Source organism: Cryptomeria japonica, unplaced genomic scaffold (genome assembly GCF_030272615.1).
Source record: "Cryptomeria japonica unplaced genomic scaffold, Sugi_1.0 HiC_scaffold_129, whole genome shotgun sequence".
In the NCBI taxonomy this organism is placed as follows: Eukaryota; Viridiplantae; Streptophyta; class Pinopsida; order Cupressales; family Cupressaceae; genus Cryptomeria; species Cryptomeria japonica.
In genome coordinates, this window is record NW_026728951.1 from 372,260 (window position 1) to 389,190 (window position 16,931).

At 62.9% G+C, this 16,931-nt stretch overlaps 3 non-coding genes across 3 annotated transcripts; all 3 read right to left on the bottom strand.

Moving 5' to 3' along the window:
- Positions 1 to 350: 350 nt before the first annotated feature.
- On the bottom strand, positions 351 to 469 carry LOC131866070 (5S ribosomal RNA). The gene has a single exon (XR_009364702.1). It is a non-coding gene; the product is annotated as a 5S ribosomal RNA (ribosomal RNA).
- Positions 470 to 8,273: 7,804 nt separating this feature from the next.
- On the bottom strand, positions 8,274 to 8,392 carry LOC131866071 (5S ribosomal RNA). Its single transcript, XR_009364703.1, has one exon. It is a non-coding gene; the product is annotated as a 5S ribosomal RNA (ribosomal RNA).
- Positions 8,393 to 16,196: 7,804 nt separating this feature from the next.
- LOC131866072 (5S ribosomal RNA) lies at positions 16,197 to 16,315 on the bottom strand. Its single transcript, XR_009364704.1, has one exon. It is a non-coding gene; the product is annotated as a 5S ribosomal RNA (ribosomal RNA).
- Positions 16,316 to 16,931: the final 616 nt, after the last annotated feature.

The window sequence follows — 16,931 nt, forward strand, 5'->3', positions numbered from 1 at the left end:
CCAGCTTCGCTCACCTGTCCCGGGCGTCTGGTGCGGAACCTTAGAGTAAGAAACATCACCGTGCACCTTGGCCAACGTGCGCGACTCGACCGAGCGCGCACTGGCCGAGGTGCACACCGATTTCACCTGGGTGCGCGCGCAGCACCTCGGGCGCACCGGGGTGCGCGCACAACGCCCGGGTTGCACCGTGGCCTGTGTGCTCGGGGCGCCTCGGGTGCGCGCTCGGTGTCGCCCCCCGCGCGCGCGGTAGTGCGGGCAGCGCACCCCGGCCCGGCCCGGCCCCGACGAGAACGCAAACGGGCAAAAGGTTTATTCAAATAGCATTGCGACGCCCGGCGAAAAACTAAAAAAGGGTGCAACACCGGGACTTCCCGGGAGGTCACCCATCCCAGTACTACTCCGGCCCAAGCGCGCTTAACTGCGGAGTTCTGATGGGATCCGGTGCACTAACGCTGGTATGATCGCACCCGTTATGAGCTTGTCGCAGTGTGTACTTAGCAAACCGCGACCCACGTGCGAATCCACCCCGGCCACCCACCCCCGTCGAGGTGCACACCCTCCCTCGCGAAGTGCGCCCCGTTCGCCAAGTGTGAGCCCTGCCCGGGTGCGCGCACCTTGCTAGGGCGTCGGGTGTGCACCCGGCCCGGCCTACGTGCGTGCACCTGGAGGGGGCGTCGTGTGCGTGCAGTGTCCCGTCTGCAACGCGGTGCCCACACACCACCTCGGGCGCAACGACCTGCGCTCACATGTGGGCCGAGTGCACCTTGGTGCATGTTCGGGGCGCCTCGGGTGCACGCTCGATCTTGCCCCGGTGCACCAAGGCGCTCGGTTTGCCCCGGGTGCGCACTTGGTGCAAGGTGGGCACCCAAAATAGGGATCAAGCACCAAAACACAAGTTTCGGGATGCAAAATGGGACCCAAGGACCACAAATGCGTTCCAAGACCCATGATGGGTCCACGAGAACAAAAATGTGTTCCGAGACTTAATAAACAAATATTGGGTTTTAGGAGAAGAAACATGCTCTGATGCCCAAAACGAGAATCGACCCCGAAAAGGCCACAGGCCAAAAGTGGGATGCGAGACAAAAAAAAATGGGACCCGAGGACCAAAATTGGGTTCCCAGGTCGAAGACAGGGCAACCGGACAAGAAACGACCTCTAAGGCTCGAAATGAGTCCCGACGACTAAAACTTGACAAGAAGCACCCATCAGGCACCCAACTCGACACCCATGGGATGCCGACCCACCCGGGCTTCCACCTAGCACACCTTGGCACCCACCCACCCTCGCACCCAACCTCGCACCCAACTTAGCACCTTTGAACCCACATTGGCACTCACCCTGACCCTGGCACCTTGGAACCCACATTGGCACTCACCTTGACCCTGGCACCCACCTTTGCACTCACCTTGGGACCCACCCTGGCTCCCACCTCGGCACCCACCCAGACACCCACCTTGGTTCCTTGGCACCCACCTTGGATCCTTGGCACCCACCCCGACACCCACCTTGGCACGCAACTTGGCTACTTGCCACCCACCTTGGCTCCTTGACGCCCACCCCGACAACCACCCCGTGACCTACCCTGGCTAGGGTTGGTGCACACCCACCCTGGTGCCCACCTTGGCACCCACCCTATGACCCACCTTGGCACGCACCTTAGTACCCACCCCGTTACCCACCCTAGGACCCACCCCGTGACCCACCTTGGCCAGGGTGGGTGCCTTGGTGCGCACAACTTGCCTGGGCTGCACACCAGGGCGGGCTCAAGATGGCACCCGCGTTCCGTTTTTTTCACTATCTTTCAAAACGGAAATTTTAAAATCTCATTTTTTTCTTTTTTTTGCCTTTTCTGGAAATTAGTGAAGGCAGCGCATCAAAGGTGCGCAATGCTGGTGCGAACCCGGGAGCGCTCCGATGTGTGCTCCAAGGTGCGGCGTGCACGAAGTCCGAGCCCGGTTTGCCCCGGGTGCGCACCTCGCGTGCACCTTCGCCGGGGTGAGCACCTTGGCTGGGTTGCGCGCCCTGGTGCGTACCAAGGAGCGCTCTGAAGTGTGCTCCAAGGTGCGGCGTGCACGAAGTCGGAGCCCGGTTTGCCCCGGGTGTGCACCTCGGGTGCGCACCTCGCGTGCACCTTCGCTGCGGTGGGCACCTTGGCTGGGTTGCGCGCCTTGGTGGGCACCATGCAGTGCACGAAGTCGGAGCCCGGTTTGCCCCGGGCGCGCACCTCCGCCAGGGTGGGCACCTTGGTGCGCACAACTTGCCTGGGCTGCGCATCAGGAAGGGCTCAAGATGGCACCCGCGTTCCGTTTTTTTCACTATCTTTCAGAACGGAAATTTTAAAATATCGTTTTTTTTTGCCTTTTCTGGAAATTAGTGAAGGCAGCGCATCAAAGGTGCGCAACGCTGGTGCGAACCTGGGAGCGCTCCGATGTGTGCTCCAAGGTGCGGCGTGCACGAAGTCGGAGCCCGGTTTGCCTCGGGTGCGCCCTGGTGGGCACCATGGTGCGCACCAAGGAGCGCTCCGAAGTGTGCTCCAAGGTGCGGCCTGCACGAAGTCGGAGCCCGGTTTGCCCCGGGTGTGCACCTCGGGTGGGCACCTTGGTGCGCATGCCTTGCCTGGGCTGCGCACCAGGGCGGGCTCAAGATGGCACCCGCGTTCCTTTTTTTTCACTATCTTTCAAAACGGAAATTTTAAAATCTCATTTTTTTTTGCCTTTTTCTGGAAATTAGTGAAGGCAGCGCATCAAAGGTGCGCACCTCGCTGCCCACCACGGTGCGCAACGCCGGTGGGCACCCGGGAGTGCTTCGAAGTGTGCTCCAAGGTGCTGCGTGCACGTTGTCGGAGCCCGGTTTGCCCCGGGTGCGCACCTCGCGTGCACCTTCGTCGGGGTGGGCACCTTGGCTTGGTTTGCCCCGGCTGCGCTCCGAAGCGGGGTTATTGGAGCGCCGCCTCTTTTTTTGTCGGAGCGTTTGGTGGGGTTTCTCGCATTGGCTCTTCCGAGGCCCGGTTGCCACCCTGGCGCGCACGAAGTCGGAAGTAGGGTTAATTGCCCGGGTGCGCACCTTTGCCAGGGTGGCACCTTACCTGGGCTGCGCACCAGGGCGGGCTCAAGATGGCACGCGCGTTCCGTTTTTTTCACTATCTTTCAAAACGGAAATTTTAAAATCTCCTTTTTTTTTTGCCTTTTCTGGAAATTAGTGAAGGCAGCGCATCAAAGGTGCGCACCTCGCTGCCCACCTTGGTGTGCTCTGAGGTGCGCACCCGGGAGCGCTACGAAGTGTGCTCCAAGGTGCGGCGTGCACGTTGTCGGAGCCCGGTTTGCCCCGGGTGCGCACCTCGCCTGCACCTTGGCCGGGGTGGGCACCTTGGCTGGGTTTGCCCAGGGTGCGCTCCGAAGCGGGGTTACTGGAGCGCCCCCTCTTTTTTTGTCAGAGAGTTTGGTGGGGTTTCTCGCATTGGCTCTTCCCAGGCCCGGTTGTTGGGTGCGCTCCCACCCTGGCGCGCGCGAAGTTGGAAGTTGGGTTAATTGCCCGGGCGCGCACCTTCGCCAGGGTGGGCACCTTGGTGCGCAAACCTTGGCTGGGCTGCGCACCAGGGCGGGCTCAAGATGGCACCAGCATTCCCTTTTTCTCACTATCTTTCAAAACGGAAATTTTAAAATCTCGTTTTTTTTTTGCCTTTTATGGAAATTAGTGAAGGCATCGCATCAAAGGTGCGCACCTCGCTGCCCACCTTGGTGTGCTCCGAGGTGCCCACCACGGTGCGCAACGCCGGTGCGAACCCGGGAGCGCCCCGATGTGTGCTCCAAGGTGCGGCGTGCACGAAGTCGGACCCCGGTTTGCCCCGGGTGCGCACCTCGCGTGCACCTTGGTGCGCACACCTTGGCTGGGTTGCGCGGCCTGGTGGGCACCATGGTGCGCACCAAGGAGCGCTCCGAAGTGTGCTCCAAGGTGCGGCGTGCACGAAGTCGGAGCCCGGTTTGCCCCGGGTGCGCACCTTCGCCGCGGTGGGCACCATGGCGTGCACGAAGTCGGAGCCCGGTTTGCCCCGGGTGCGCACCTCGCGTGCACCTTCGCCGGGGTGGGCACCTCGGCTGGGTTGCGCGCCCTGGTGCGCACCAAGGAGCGCTCTGAAGTGTGCTCCAAGGTGCGGCGTGCACGAAGTCGGAGCCCGGTTTGCCCCGGGTGTGCACCTCGCGTGCACCTTCGCTGCGGTGGGCACCTTGGCTGGGTTGCGCGCCTTGGTGGGCACCATGCAGTGCACGAAGTCGGAGCCCGGTTTGCCCCGGGCGCGCACCTCCGCCAGGGTGGGCACCTTGGTGCGCACAACTTGCCTGGGCTGCGCACCAGGAAGGGCTCAAGATGGCACCCGCGTTCCGTTTTTTTCACTATCTTTCAGAACGGAAATTTTAAAATATCGTTTTTTTTTGCCTTTTCTGGAAATTAGTGAAGGCAGCGCATCAAAGGTGCGCAACGCTGGTGCGAACCTGGGAGCGCTCCGATGTGTGCTCCAAGGTGCGGCGTGCACGAAGTCGGACCCCGGTTTGCCCCGGGTGCGCACCTCGCGTGCACCTTGGTGCGCACACCTTGGCTGGGTTGCGCGCCCTGGTGGGCACCATGGTGCGCACCAAGGAGCGCTCCGAAGTGTGCTCCAAGGTGCGGCGTGCACGAAGTCGGAGCCCGGTTTGCCCCGGGTGCGCACCTCGCGTGCACCTTCGCCGCGGTGGGCACCATGGCGTGCACGAAGTCGGAGCCCGGTTTGCCCCGGGTGCGCACCTCGCGTGCACCTTCGCCGGGGTGGGCACCTTAGTGTGCAGACCTTGGCTGGGTTGCGCGCCCTGGTGGGCACCATGGTGCGCACCAAGGAGCGCTCCGAAGTGTGCTCCAAGGTGCGGCCTGCACGAAGTCGGAGCCCGGTTTGCCCCGGGTGTGCACCTCGGGTGGGCACCTTGGTGCGCATGCCTTGCCTGGGCTGCGCACCAGGGCGGGCTCAAGATGGCACCCGCGTTCCTTTTTTTTCACTATCTTTCAAAACGGAAATTTTAAAATCTCATTTTTTTTTGCCTTTTTCTGGAAATTAGTGAAGGAGCGCATCAAAGGTGCGCACCTCGCTGCCCACCACGGTGCGCAACGCCGGTGGGCACCCGGGAGTGCTTCGAAGTGTGCTCCAAGGTGCTGCGTGCACGTTGTCGGAGCCCGGTTTGCCCCGGGTGCGCACCTCGCGTGCACCTTCGTCGGGGTGGGCACCTTGGCTGGGTTTGCCCCGGCTGCGCTCCGAAGCGGGGTTATTGGAGCGCCGCCTCTTTTTTTGTCGGAGCGTTTGGTGGGGTTTCTCGCATTGGCTCTTCCGAGGCCCGGTTGCCACCCTGGCGCGCACGAAGTCGGAAGTAGGGTTAATTGCCCGGGTGCGCACCTTTGCCAGGGTGGGCACCTTACCTGGGCTGCGCACCAGGGCGGGCTCAAGATGGCACGCGCGTTCCGTTTTTTTCACTATCTTTCAAAACGGAAATTTTAAAATCTCCTTTTTTTTTTGCCTTTTCTGGAAATTAGTGAAGGCAGCGCATCAAAGGTGCGCACCTCGCTGCCCACCTTGGTGTGCTCTGAGGTGCGCACCCGGGAGCGCTACGAAGTGTGCTCCAAGGTGCGGCGTGCACGTTGTCGGAGCCCGGTTTGCCCCGGGTGCGCACCTCGCCTGCACCTTGGCCGGGGTGGGCACCTTGGCTGGGTTTGCCCAGGGTGCGCTCCGAAGCGGGGTTACTGGAGCGCCCCCTCTTTTTTTGTCAGAGCGTTTGGTGGGGTTTCTCGCATTGGCTCTTCCCAGGCCCGGTTGTTGGGTGCGCTCCCACCCTGGCGCGCGCGAAGTTGGAAGTTGGGTTAATTGCCCGGGCGCGCACCTTCGCCAGGGTGGGCACCTTGGTGCGCACACCTTGGCTGGGCTGCGCACCAGGGCGGGCTCAAGATGGCACCAGCATTCCCTTTTTCTCACTATCTTTCAAAACGGAAATTTTAAAATCTCGTTTTTTTTTTGCCTTTTATGGAAATTAGTGAAGGCATCGCATCAAAGGTGCGCACCTCGCTGCCCACCTTGGTGTGCTCCGAGGTGCCCACCACGGTGCGCAACGCCGGTGCGAACCCGGGAGCGCCCCGATGTGTGCTCCAAGGTGCGGCGTGCACGAAGTCGGACCCCGGTTTGCCCCGGGTGCGCACCTCGCGTGCACCTTGGTGCGCACACCTTGGCTGGGTTGCGCGGCCTGGTGGGCACCATGGTGCGCACCAAGGAGCGCTCCGAAGTGTGCTCCAAGGTGCGGCGTGCACGAAGTCGGAGCCCGGTTTGCCCCGGGTACGCACCTCGCGTGCACCTTCGCCGGGGTGGGCACCTCGGCTGGGTTGCGCGCCCTGGTGCGCACCAAGGAGCGCTCCGAAGTGTGCTCCAAGGTGCGGCGTGCACGAAGTCGGAGCCCGGTTTGCCCCGGGTGCGCACCTTCGCCGCGGTGCGCACCATGGCGTGCACGAAGTCGGAGCCCGGTTTGCCCCGGGTGCGCACCTCGCGTGCACCTTCGGCGGGGTTGCGCGCCCTGGTGGGCACCATGGTGCGCACCAAGGAGCGCTCCGAAGTGTGCTCCAAGGTGCGGCGTGCACGAAGTCGGAGCCCGGTTTGCCCCGGGTGCGCACCTCGCGTGCACCTTCGGCGGGGTTGCGCGCCCTGGTGGGCACCATGGTGCGCACCAAGGAGCGCTCCGAAGTGTGCTCCAAGGTGCGGCGTGCACGAAGTCGGAGCCCGGTTTGCCCCGGGTGCGCACCTCGCGTGCACCTTCGCCGCGGTGGGCACCATGGCGTGCACGAAGTCGGAGCCCGGTTTGCCCCGGGTGCGCACCTCGCGTGCACCTTCGCCGGGGTGGGCACCTCGGCTGGGTTGCGCGCCCTGGTGCGCACCAAGGAGCGCTCCGAAGTGTGCTCCAAGGTGCGGCGTGCACGAAGTCGGAGCCCGGTTTGCCCCGGGTGCGCACCTCGCGTGCACCTTCGCCAGGGTGGGCACCTCGGTGCGCACACCTTCTCAATGTTTTCTTGCCTTTTCTGGAAATTGGTGAAGGCAGCGCATCAAAGGTGCGCACCTCGGTGTGCTCCGAGGTGCGAACCCGAGAGCGCTCCGAGGTGCCCACGAAGTCGAAAGTCGGGTTAATTGCATTGTTTTCCCCGGGTGCGCTCCGAGGTGCGCAACATCGGCGCGCACCAAGGAGGGCTCCGAAGTGTGCTCCAAGGTGCGCACGATGGCGTGCACCTCTGGTGCGCACGATTCGGAGCTCGGTTTGACCGGGGTGCGCACACCTTGGCTGGGTTGCGCACCTTTTGTGCGCTCCAAGGTGCGCACGAAGTCGGAGCTCGGTTTGCCCCGGGTGCGCACCTTCGCCAGGGTGCGCACCTTGATGCGCACGCCTTGGCTGGGCTGCGCACCTTGGTGGGCGCCATGGTGCGCACCTTTCGTGCGCTCCAAGGTGCGCACGAAGTCGGAGCTCGGTTTGCCCCGGGTGCGCACCTTGGTGGGCGCCATGGTGCACTCCGAGGTGCCCAAGATTGGTGCGCACCAAGGAGCGCTCCGAAGTGCGCTCCAAGGTGCGCGCGAAGTCGAAAGTTGGGTTAATTGTCCGGTTTGCCTCGGGTGCGCACCTTGCGTGCACCTTCGCCAGGGTGGGCGCCTTGGTGCGCACACCTTGGCTGGGCTGCGCACACCTTGGCACCCGCGTTTCCTTCATTTTAAATTTTTTTTTTTTACAATCTCTCAAGTGGGAAATTCTATAATCTCAACTTTTTTTGCCTTTTCAGGAAACTTTTGAATGGAGCGCATCATTGGTGCGCTCCGAAGTGTGCTCCAAAGCTCTCTCCAGCTGCGTGCACCTGCCCCGGCCGCGCACCCGGCCCCGCCCAGCTTCGCTCACCTGTCCCGGGCGTCTGGTGCGGAACCTTAGAGTAAGAAACATCACCGTGCACCTTGGCCAACGTGCGCGACTCGACCGAGCGCGCACTGGCCGAGGTGCACACCGATTTCACCTGGGTGCGCGCGCAGCACCTCGGGCGCACCGGGGTGCGCGCACAACGCCCGGGTTGCACCGTGGCCTGTGTGCTCGGGGCGCCTCGGGTGCGCGCTCGGTGTCGCCCCCCGCGCGCGCGGTAGTGCGGGCAGCGCACCCCGGCCCGGCCCGGCCCCGACGAGAACGCAAACGGGCAAAAGGTTTATTCAAATAGCATTGCGACGCCCGGCGAAAAACTAAAAAAGGGTGCAACACCGGGACTTCCCGGGAGGTCACCCATCCCAGTACTACTCCGGCCCAAGCGCGCTTAACTGCGGAGTTCTGATGGGATCCGGTGCACTAACGCTGGTATGATCGCACCCGTTATGAGCTTGTCGCAGTGTGTACTTAGCAAACCGCGACCCACGTGCGAATCCACCCCGGCCACCCACCCCCGTCGAGGTGCACACCCTCCCTCGCGAAGTGCGCCCCGTTCGCCAAGTGTGAGCCCTGCCCGGGTGCGCGCACCTTGCTAGGGCGTCGGGTGTGCACCCGGCCCGGCCTACGTGCGTGCACCTGGAGGGGGCGTCGTGTGCGTGCAGTGTCCCGTCTGCAACGCGGTGCCCACACACCACCTCGGGCGCAACGACCTGCGCTCACATGTGGGCCGAGTGCACCTTGGTGCATGTTCGGGGCGCCTCGGGTGCACGCTCGATCTTGCCCCGGTGCACCAAGGCGCTCGGTTTGCCCCGGGTGCGCACTTGGTGCAAGGTGGGCACCCAAAATAGGGATCAAGCACCAAAACACAAGTTTCGGGATGCAAAATGGGACCCAAGGACCACAAATGCGTTCCAAGACCCATGATGGGTCCACGAGAACAAAAATGTGTTCCGAGACTTAATAAACAAATATTGGGTTTTAGGAGAAGAAACATGCTCTGATGCCCAAAACGAGAATCGACCCCGAAAAGGCCACAGGCCAAAAGTGGGATGCGAGACAAAAAAAAATGGGACCCGAGGACCAAAATTGGGTTCCCAGGTCGAAGACAGGGCAACCGGACAAGAAACGACCTCTAAGGCTCGAAATGAGTCCCGACGACTAAAACTTGACAAGAAGCACCCATCAGGCACCCAACTCGACACCCATGGGATGCCGACCCACCCGGGCTTCCACCTAGCACACCTTGGCACCCACCCACCCTCGCACCCAACCTCGCACCCAACTTAGCACCTTTGAACCCACATTGGCACTCACCCTGACCCTGGCACCTTGGAACCCACATTGGCACTCACCTTGACCCTGGCACCCACCTTTGCACTCACCTTGGGACCCACCCTGGCTCCCACCTCGGCACCCACCCAGACACCCACCTTGGTTCCTTGGCACCCACCTTGGATCCTTGGCACCCACCCCGACACCCACCTTGGCACGCAACTTGGCTACTTGCCACCCACCTTGGCTCCTTGACGCCCACCCCGACAACCACCCCGTGACCTACCCTGGCTAGGGTTGGTGCACACCCACCCTGGTGCCCACCTTGGCACCCACCCTATGACCCACCTTGGCACGCACCTTAGTACCCACCCCGTTACCCACCCTAGGACCCACCCCGTGACCCACCTTGGCCAGGGTGGGTGCCTTGGTGCGCACAACTTGCCTGGGCTGCACACCAGGGCGGGCTCAAGATGGCACCCGCGTTCCGTTTTTTTCACTATCTTTCAAAACGGAAATTTTAAAATCTCATTTTTTTCTTTTTTTTGCCTTTTCTGGAAATTAGTGAAGGCAGCGCATCAAAGGTGCGCAATGCTGGTGCGAACCCGGGAGCGCTCCGATGTGTGCTCCAAGGTGCGGCGTGCACGAAGTCCGAGCCCGGTTTGCCCCGGGTGCGCACCTCGCGTGCACCTTCGCCGGGGTGAGCACCTTGGCTGGGTTGCGCGCCCTGGTGCGTACCAAGGAGCGCTCTGAAGTGTGCTCCAAGGTGCGGCGTGCACGAAGTCGGAGCCCGGTTTGCCCCGGGTGTGCACCTCGGGTGCGCACCTCGCGTGCACCTTCGCTGCGGTGGGCACCTTGGCTGGGTTGCGCGCCTTGGTGGGCACCATGCAGTGCACGAAGTCGGAGCCCGGTTTGCCCCGGGCGCGCACCTCCGCCAGGGTGGGCACCTTGGTGCGCACAACTTGCCTGGGCTGCGCATCAGGAAGGGCTCAAGATGGCACCCGCGTTCCGTTTTTTTCACTATCTTTCAGAACGGAAATTTTAAAATATCGTTTTTTTTTGCCTTTTCTGGAAATTAGTGAAGGCAGCGCATCAAAGGTGCGCAACGCTGGTGCGAACCTGGGAGCGCTCCGATGTGTGCTCCAAGGTGCGGCGTGCACGAAGTCGGAGCCCGGTTTGCCTCGGGTGCGCCCTGGTGGGCACCATGGTGCGCACCAAGGAGCGCTCCGAAGTGTGCTCCAAGGTGCGGCCTGCACGAAGTCGGAGCCCGGTTTGCCCCGGGTGTGCACCTCGGGTGGGCACCTTGGTGCGCATGCCTTGCCTGGGCTGCGCACCAGGGCGGGCTCAAGATGGCACCCGCGTTCCTTTTTTTTCACTATCTTTCAAAACGGAAATTTTAAAATCTCATTTTTTTTTGCCTTTTTCTGGAAATTAGTGAAGGCAGCGCATCAAAGGTGCGCACCTCGCTGCCCACCACGGTGCGCAACGCCGGTGGGCACCCGGGAGTGCTTCGAAGTGTGCTCCAAGGTGCTGCGTGCACGTTGTCGGAGCCCGGTTTGCCCCGGGTGCGCACCTCGCGTGCACCTTCGTCGGGGTGGGCACCTTGGCTTGGTTTGCCCCGGCTGCGCTCCGAAGCGGGGTTATTGGAGCGCCGCCTCTTTTTTTGTCGGAGCGTTTGGTGGGGTTTCTCGCATTGGCTCTTCCGAGGCCCGGTTGCCACCCTGGCGCGCACGAAGTCGGAAGTAGGGTTAATTGCCCGGGTGCGCACCTTTGCCAGGGTGGCACCTTACCTGGGCTGCGCACCAGGGCGGGCTCAAGATGGCACGCGCGTTCCGTTTTTTTCACTATCTTTCAAAACGGAAATTTTAAAATCTCCTTTTTTTTTTGCCTTTTCTGGAAATTAGTGAAGGCAGCGCATCAAAGGTGCGCACCTCGCTGCCCACCTTGGTGTGCTCTGAGGTGCGCACCCGGGAGCGCTACGAAGTGTGCTCCAAGGTGCGGCGTGCACGTTGTCGGAGCCCGGTTTGCCCCGGGTGCGCACCTCGCCTGCACCTTGGCCGGGGTGGGCACCTTGGCTGGGTTTGCCCAGGGTGCGCTCCGAAGCGGGGTTACTGGAGCGCCCCCTCTTTTTTTGTCAGAGAGTTTGGTGGGGTTTCTCGCATTGGCTCTTCCCAGGCCCGGTTGTTGGGTGCGCTCCCACCCTGGCGCGCGCGAAGTTGGAAGTTGGGTTAATTGCCCGGGCGCGCACCTTCGCCAGGGTGGGCACCTTGGTGCGCAAACCTTGGCTGGGCTGCGCACCAGGGCGGGCTCAAGATGGCACCAGCATTCCCTTTTTCTCACTATCTTTCAAAACGGAAATTTTAAAATCTCGTTTTTTTTTTGCCTTTTATGGAAATTAGTGAAGGCATCGCATCAAAGGTGCGCACCTCGCTGCCCACCTTGGTGTGCTCCGAGGTGCCCACCACGGTGCGCAACGCCGGTGCGAACCCGGGAGCGCCCCGATGTGTGCTCCAAGGTGCGGCGTGCACGAAGTCGGACCCCGGTTTGCCCCGGGTGCGCACCTCGCGTGCACCTTGGTGCGCACACCTTGGCTGGGTTGCGCGGCCTGGTGGGCACCATGGTGCGCACCAAGGAGCGCTCCGAAGTGTGCTCCAAGGTGCGGCGTGCACGAAGTCGGAGCCCGGTTTGCCCCGGGTGCGCACCTTCGCCGCGGTGGGCACCATGGCGTGCACGAAGTCGGAGCCCGGTTTGCCCCGGGTGCGCACCTCGCGTGCACCTTCGCCGGGGTGGGCACCTCGGCTGGGTTGCGCGCCCTGGTGCGCACCAAGGAGCGCTCTGAAGTGTGCTCCAAGGTGCGGCGTGCACGAAGTCGGAGCCCGGTTTGCCCCGGGTGTGCACCTCGCGTGCACCTTCGCTGCGGTGGGCACCTTGGCTGGGTTGCGCGCCTTGGTGGGCACCATGCAGTGCACGAAGTCGGAGCCCGGTTTGCCCCGGGCGCGCACCTCCGCCAGGGTGGGCACCTTGGTGCGCACAACTTGCCTGGGCTGCGCACCAGGAAGGGCTCAAGATGGCACCCGCGTTCCGTTTTTTTCACTATCTTTCAGAACGGAAATTTTAAAATATCGTTTTTTTTTGCCTTTTCTGGAAATTAGTGAAGGCAGCGCATCAAAGGTGCGCAACGCTGGTGCGAACCTGGGAGCGCTCCGATGTGTGCTCCAAGGTGCGGCGTGCACGAAGTCGGACCCCGGTTTGCCCCGGGTGCGCACCTCGCGTGCACCTTGGTGCGCACACCTTGGCTGGGTTGCGCGCCCTGGTGGGCACCATGGTGCGCACCAAGGAGCGCTCCGAAGTGTGCTCCAAGGTGCGGCGTGCACGAAGTCGGAGCCCGGTTTGCCCCGGGTGCGCACCTCGCGTGCACCTTCGCCGCGGTGGGCACCATGGCGTGCACGAAGTCGGAGCCCGGTTTGCCCCGGGTGCGCACCTCGCGTGCACCTTCGCCGGGGTGGGCACCTTAGTGTGCAGACCTTGGCTGGGTTGCGCGCCCTGGTGGGCACCATGGTGCGCACCAAGGAGCGCTCCGAAGTGTGCTCCAAGGTGCGGCCTGCACGAAGTCGGAGCCCGGTTTGCCCCGGGTGTGCACCTCGGGTGGGCACCTTGGTGCGCATGCCTTGCCTGGGCTGCGCACCAGGGCGGGCTCAAGATGGCACCCGCGTTCCTTTTTTTTCACTATCTTTCAAAACGGAAATTTTAAAATCTCATTTTTTTTTGCCTTTTTCTGGAAATTAGTGAAGGCAGCGCATCAAAGGTGCGCACCTCGCTGCCCACCACGGTGCGCAACGCCGGTGGGCACCCGGGAGTGCTTCGAAGTGTGCTCCAAGGTGCTGCGTGCACGTTGTCGGAGCCCGGTTTGCCCCGGGTGCGCACCTCGCGTGCACCTTCGTCGGGGTGGGCACCTTGGCTGGGTTTGCCCCGGCTGCGCTCCGAAGCGGGGTTATTGGAGCGCCGCCTCTTTTTTTGTCGGAGCGTTTGGTGGGGTTTCTCGCATTGGCTCTTCCGAGGCCCGGTTGCCACCCTGGCGCGCACGAAGTCGGAAGTAGGGTTAATTGCCCGGGTGCGCACCTTTGCCAGGGTGGGCACCTTACCTGGGCTGCGCACCAGGGCGGGCTCAAGATGGCACGCGCGTTCCGTTTTTTTCACTATCTTTCAAAACGGAAATTTTAAAATCTCCTTTTTTTTTTGCCTTTTCTGGAAATTAGTGAAGGCAGCGCATCAAAGGTGCGCACCTCGCTGCCCACCTTGGTGTGCTCTGAGGTGCGCACCCGGGAGCGCTACGAAGTGTGCTCCAAGGTGCGGCGTGCACGTTGTCGGAGCCCGGTTTGCCCCGGGTGCGCACCTCGCCTGCACCTTGGCCGGGGTGGGCACCTTGGCTGGGTTTGCCCAGGGTGCGCTCCGAAGCGGGGTTACTGGAGCGCCCCCTCTTTTTTTGTCAGAGCGTTTGGTGGGGTTTCTCGCATTGGCTCTTCCCAGGCCCGGTTGTTGGGTGCGCTCCCACCCTGGCGCGCGCGAAGTTGGAAGTTGGGTTAATTGCCCGGGCGCGCACCTTCGCCAGGGTGGGCACCTTGGTGCGCACACCTTGGCTGGGCTGCGCACCAGGGCGGGCTCAAGATGGCACCAGCATTCCCTTTTTCTCACTATCTTTCAAAACGGAAATTTTAAAATCTCGTTTTTTTTTTGCCTTTTATGGAAATTAGTGAAGGCATCGCATCAAAGGTGCGCACCTCGCTGCCCACCTTGGTGTGCTCCGAGGTGCCCACCACGGTGCGCAACGCCGGTGCGAACCCGGGAGCGCCCCGATGTGTGCTCCAAGGTGCGGCGTGCACGAAGTCGGACCCCGGTTTGCCCCGGGTGCGCACCTCGCGTGCACCTTGGTGCGCACACCTTGGCTGGGTTGCGCGGCCTGGTGGGCACCATGGTGCGCACCAAGGAGCGCTCCGAAGTGTGCTCCAAGGTGCGGCGTGCACGAAGTCGGAGCCCGGTTTGCCCCGGGTACGCACCTCGCGTGCACCTTCGCCGGGGTGGGCACCTCGGCTGGGTTGCGCGCCCTGGTGCGCACCAAGGAGCGCTCCGAAGTGTGCTCCAAGGTGCGGCGTGCACGAAGTCGGAGCCCGGTTTGCCCCGGGTGCGCACCTTCGCCGCGGTGCGCACCATGGCGTGCACGAAGTCGGAGCCCGGTTTGCCCCGGGTGCGCACCTCGCGTGCACCTTCGGCGGGGTTGCGCGCCCTGGTGGGCACCATGGTGCGCACCAAGGAGCGCTCCGAAGTGTGCTCCAAGGTGCGGCGTGCACGAAGTCGGAGCCCGGTTTGCCCCGGGTGCGCACCTCGCGTGCACCTTCGGCGGGGTTGCGCGCCCTGGTGGGCACCATGGTGCGCACCAAGGAGCGCTCCGAAGTGTGCTCCAAGGTGCGGCGTGCACGAAGTCGGAGCCCGGTTTGCCCCGGGTGCGCACCTCGCGTGCACCTTCGCCGCGGTGGGCACCATGGCGTGCACGAAGTCGGAGCCCGGTTTGCCCCGGGTGCGCACCTCGCGTGCACCTTCGCCGGGGTGGGCACCTCGGCTGGGTTGCGCGCCCTGGTGCGCACCAAGGAGCGCTCCGAAGTGTGCTCCAAGGTGCGGCGTGCACGAAGTCGGAGCCCGGTTTGCCCCGGGTGCGCACCTCGCGTGCACCTTCGCCAGGGTGGGCACCTCGGTGCGCACACCTTCTCAATGTTTTCTTGCCTTTTCTGGAAATTGGTGAAGGCAGCGCATCAAAGGTGCGCACCTCGGTGTGCTCCGAGGTGCGAACCCGAGAGCGCTCCGAGGTGCCCACGAAGTCGAAAGTCGGGTTAATTGCATTGTTTTCCCCGGGTGCGCTCCGAGGTGCGCAACATCGGCGCGCACCAAGGAGGGCTCCGAAGTGTGCTCCAAGGTGCGCACGATGGCGTGCACCTCTGGTGCGCACGATTCGGAGCTCGGTTTGACCGGGGTGCGCACACCTTGGCTGGGTTGCGCACCTTTTGTGCGCTCCAAGGTGCGCACGAAGTCGGAGCTCGGTTTGCCCCGGGTGCGCACCTTCGCCAGGGTGCGCACCTTGATGCGCACGCCTTGGCTGGGCTGCGCACCTTGGTGGGCGCCATGGTGCGCACCTTTCGTGCGCTCCAAGGTGCGCACGAAGTCGGAGCTCGGTTTGCCCCGGGTGCGCACCTTGGTGGGCGCCATGGTGCACTCCGAGGTGCCCAAGATTGGTGCGCACCAAGGAGCGCTCCGAAGTGCGCTCCAAGGTGCGCGCGAAGTCGAAAGTTGGGTTAATTGTCCGGTTTGCCTCGGGTGCGCACCTTGCGTGCACCTTCGCCAGGGTGGGCGCCTTGGTGCGCACACCTTGGCTGGGCTGCGCACACCTTGGCACCCGCGTTTCCTTCATTTTAAATTTTTTTTTTTTACAATCTCTCAAGTGGGAAATTCTATAATCTCAACTTTTTTTGCCTTTTCAGGAAACTTTTGAATGGAGCGCATCATTGGTGCGCTCCGAAGTGTGCTCCAAAGCTCTCTCCAGCTGCGTGCACCTGCCCCGGCCGCGCACCCGGCCCCGCCCAGCTTCGCTCACCTGTCCCGGGCGTCTGGTGCGGAACCTTAGAGTAAGAAACATCACCGTGCACCTTGGCCAACGTGCGCGACTCGACCGAGCGCGCACTGGCCGAGGTGCACACCGATTTCACCTGGGTGCGCGCGCAGCACCTCGGGCGCACCGGGGTGCGCGCACAACGCCCGGGTTGCACCGTGGCCTGTGTGCTCGGGGCGCCTCGGGTGCGCGCTCGGTGTCGCCCCCGCGCGCGCGGTAGTGCGGGCAGCGCACCCCGGCCCGGCCCGGCCCCGACGAGAACGCAAACGGGCAAAAGGTTTATTCAAATAGCATTGCGACGCCCGGCGAAAAACTAAAAAAGGGTGCAACACCGGGACTTCCCGGGAGGTCACCCATCCCAGTACTACTCCGGCCCAAGCGCGCTTAACTGCGGAGTTCTGATGGGATCCGGTGCACTAACGCTGGTATGATCGCACCCGTTATGAGCTTGTCGCAGTGTGTACTTAGCAAACCGCGACCCACGTGCGAATCCACCCCGGCCACCCACCCCCGTCGAGGTGCACACCCTCCCTCGCGAAGTGCGCCCCGTTCGCCAAGTGTGAGCCCTGCCCGGGTGCGCGCACCTTGCTAGGGCGTCGGGTGTGCACCCGGCCCGGCCTACGTGCGTGCACCTGGAGGGGGCGTCGTGTGCGTGCAGTGTCCCGTCTGCAACGCGGTGCCCACACACCACCTCGGGCGCAACGACCTGCGCTCACATGTGGGCCGAGTGCACCTTGGTGCATGTTCGGGGCGCCTCGGGTGCACGCTCGATCTTGCCCCGGTGCACCAAGGCGCTCGGTTTGCCCCGGGTGCGCACTTGGTGCAAGGTGGGCACCCAAAATAGGGATCAAGCACCAAAACACAAGTTTCGGGATGCAAAATGGGACCCAAGGACCACAAATGCGTTCCAAGACCCATGATGGGTCCACGAGAACAAAAATGTGTTCCGAGACTTAATAAACAAATATTGGGTTTTAGGAGAAGAAACATGCTCTGATGCCCAAAACGAGAATCGACCCCGAAAAGGCCACAGGCCAAAAGTGGGATGCGAGACA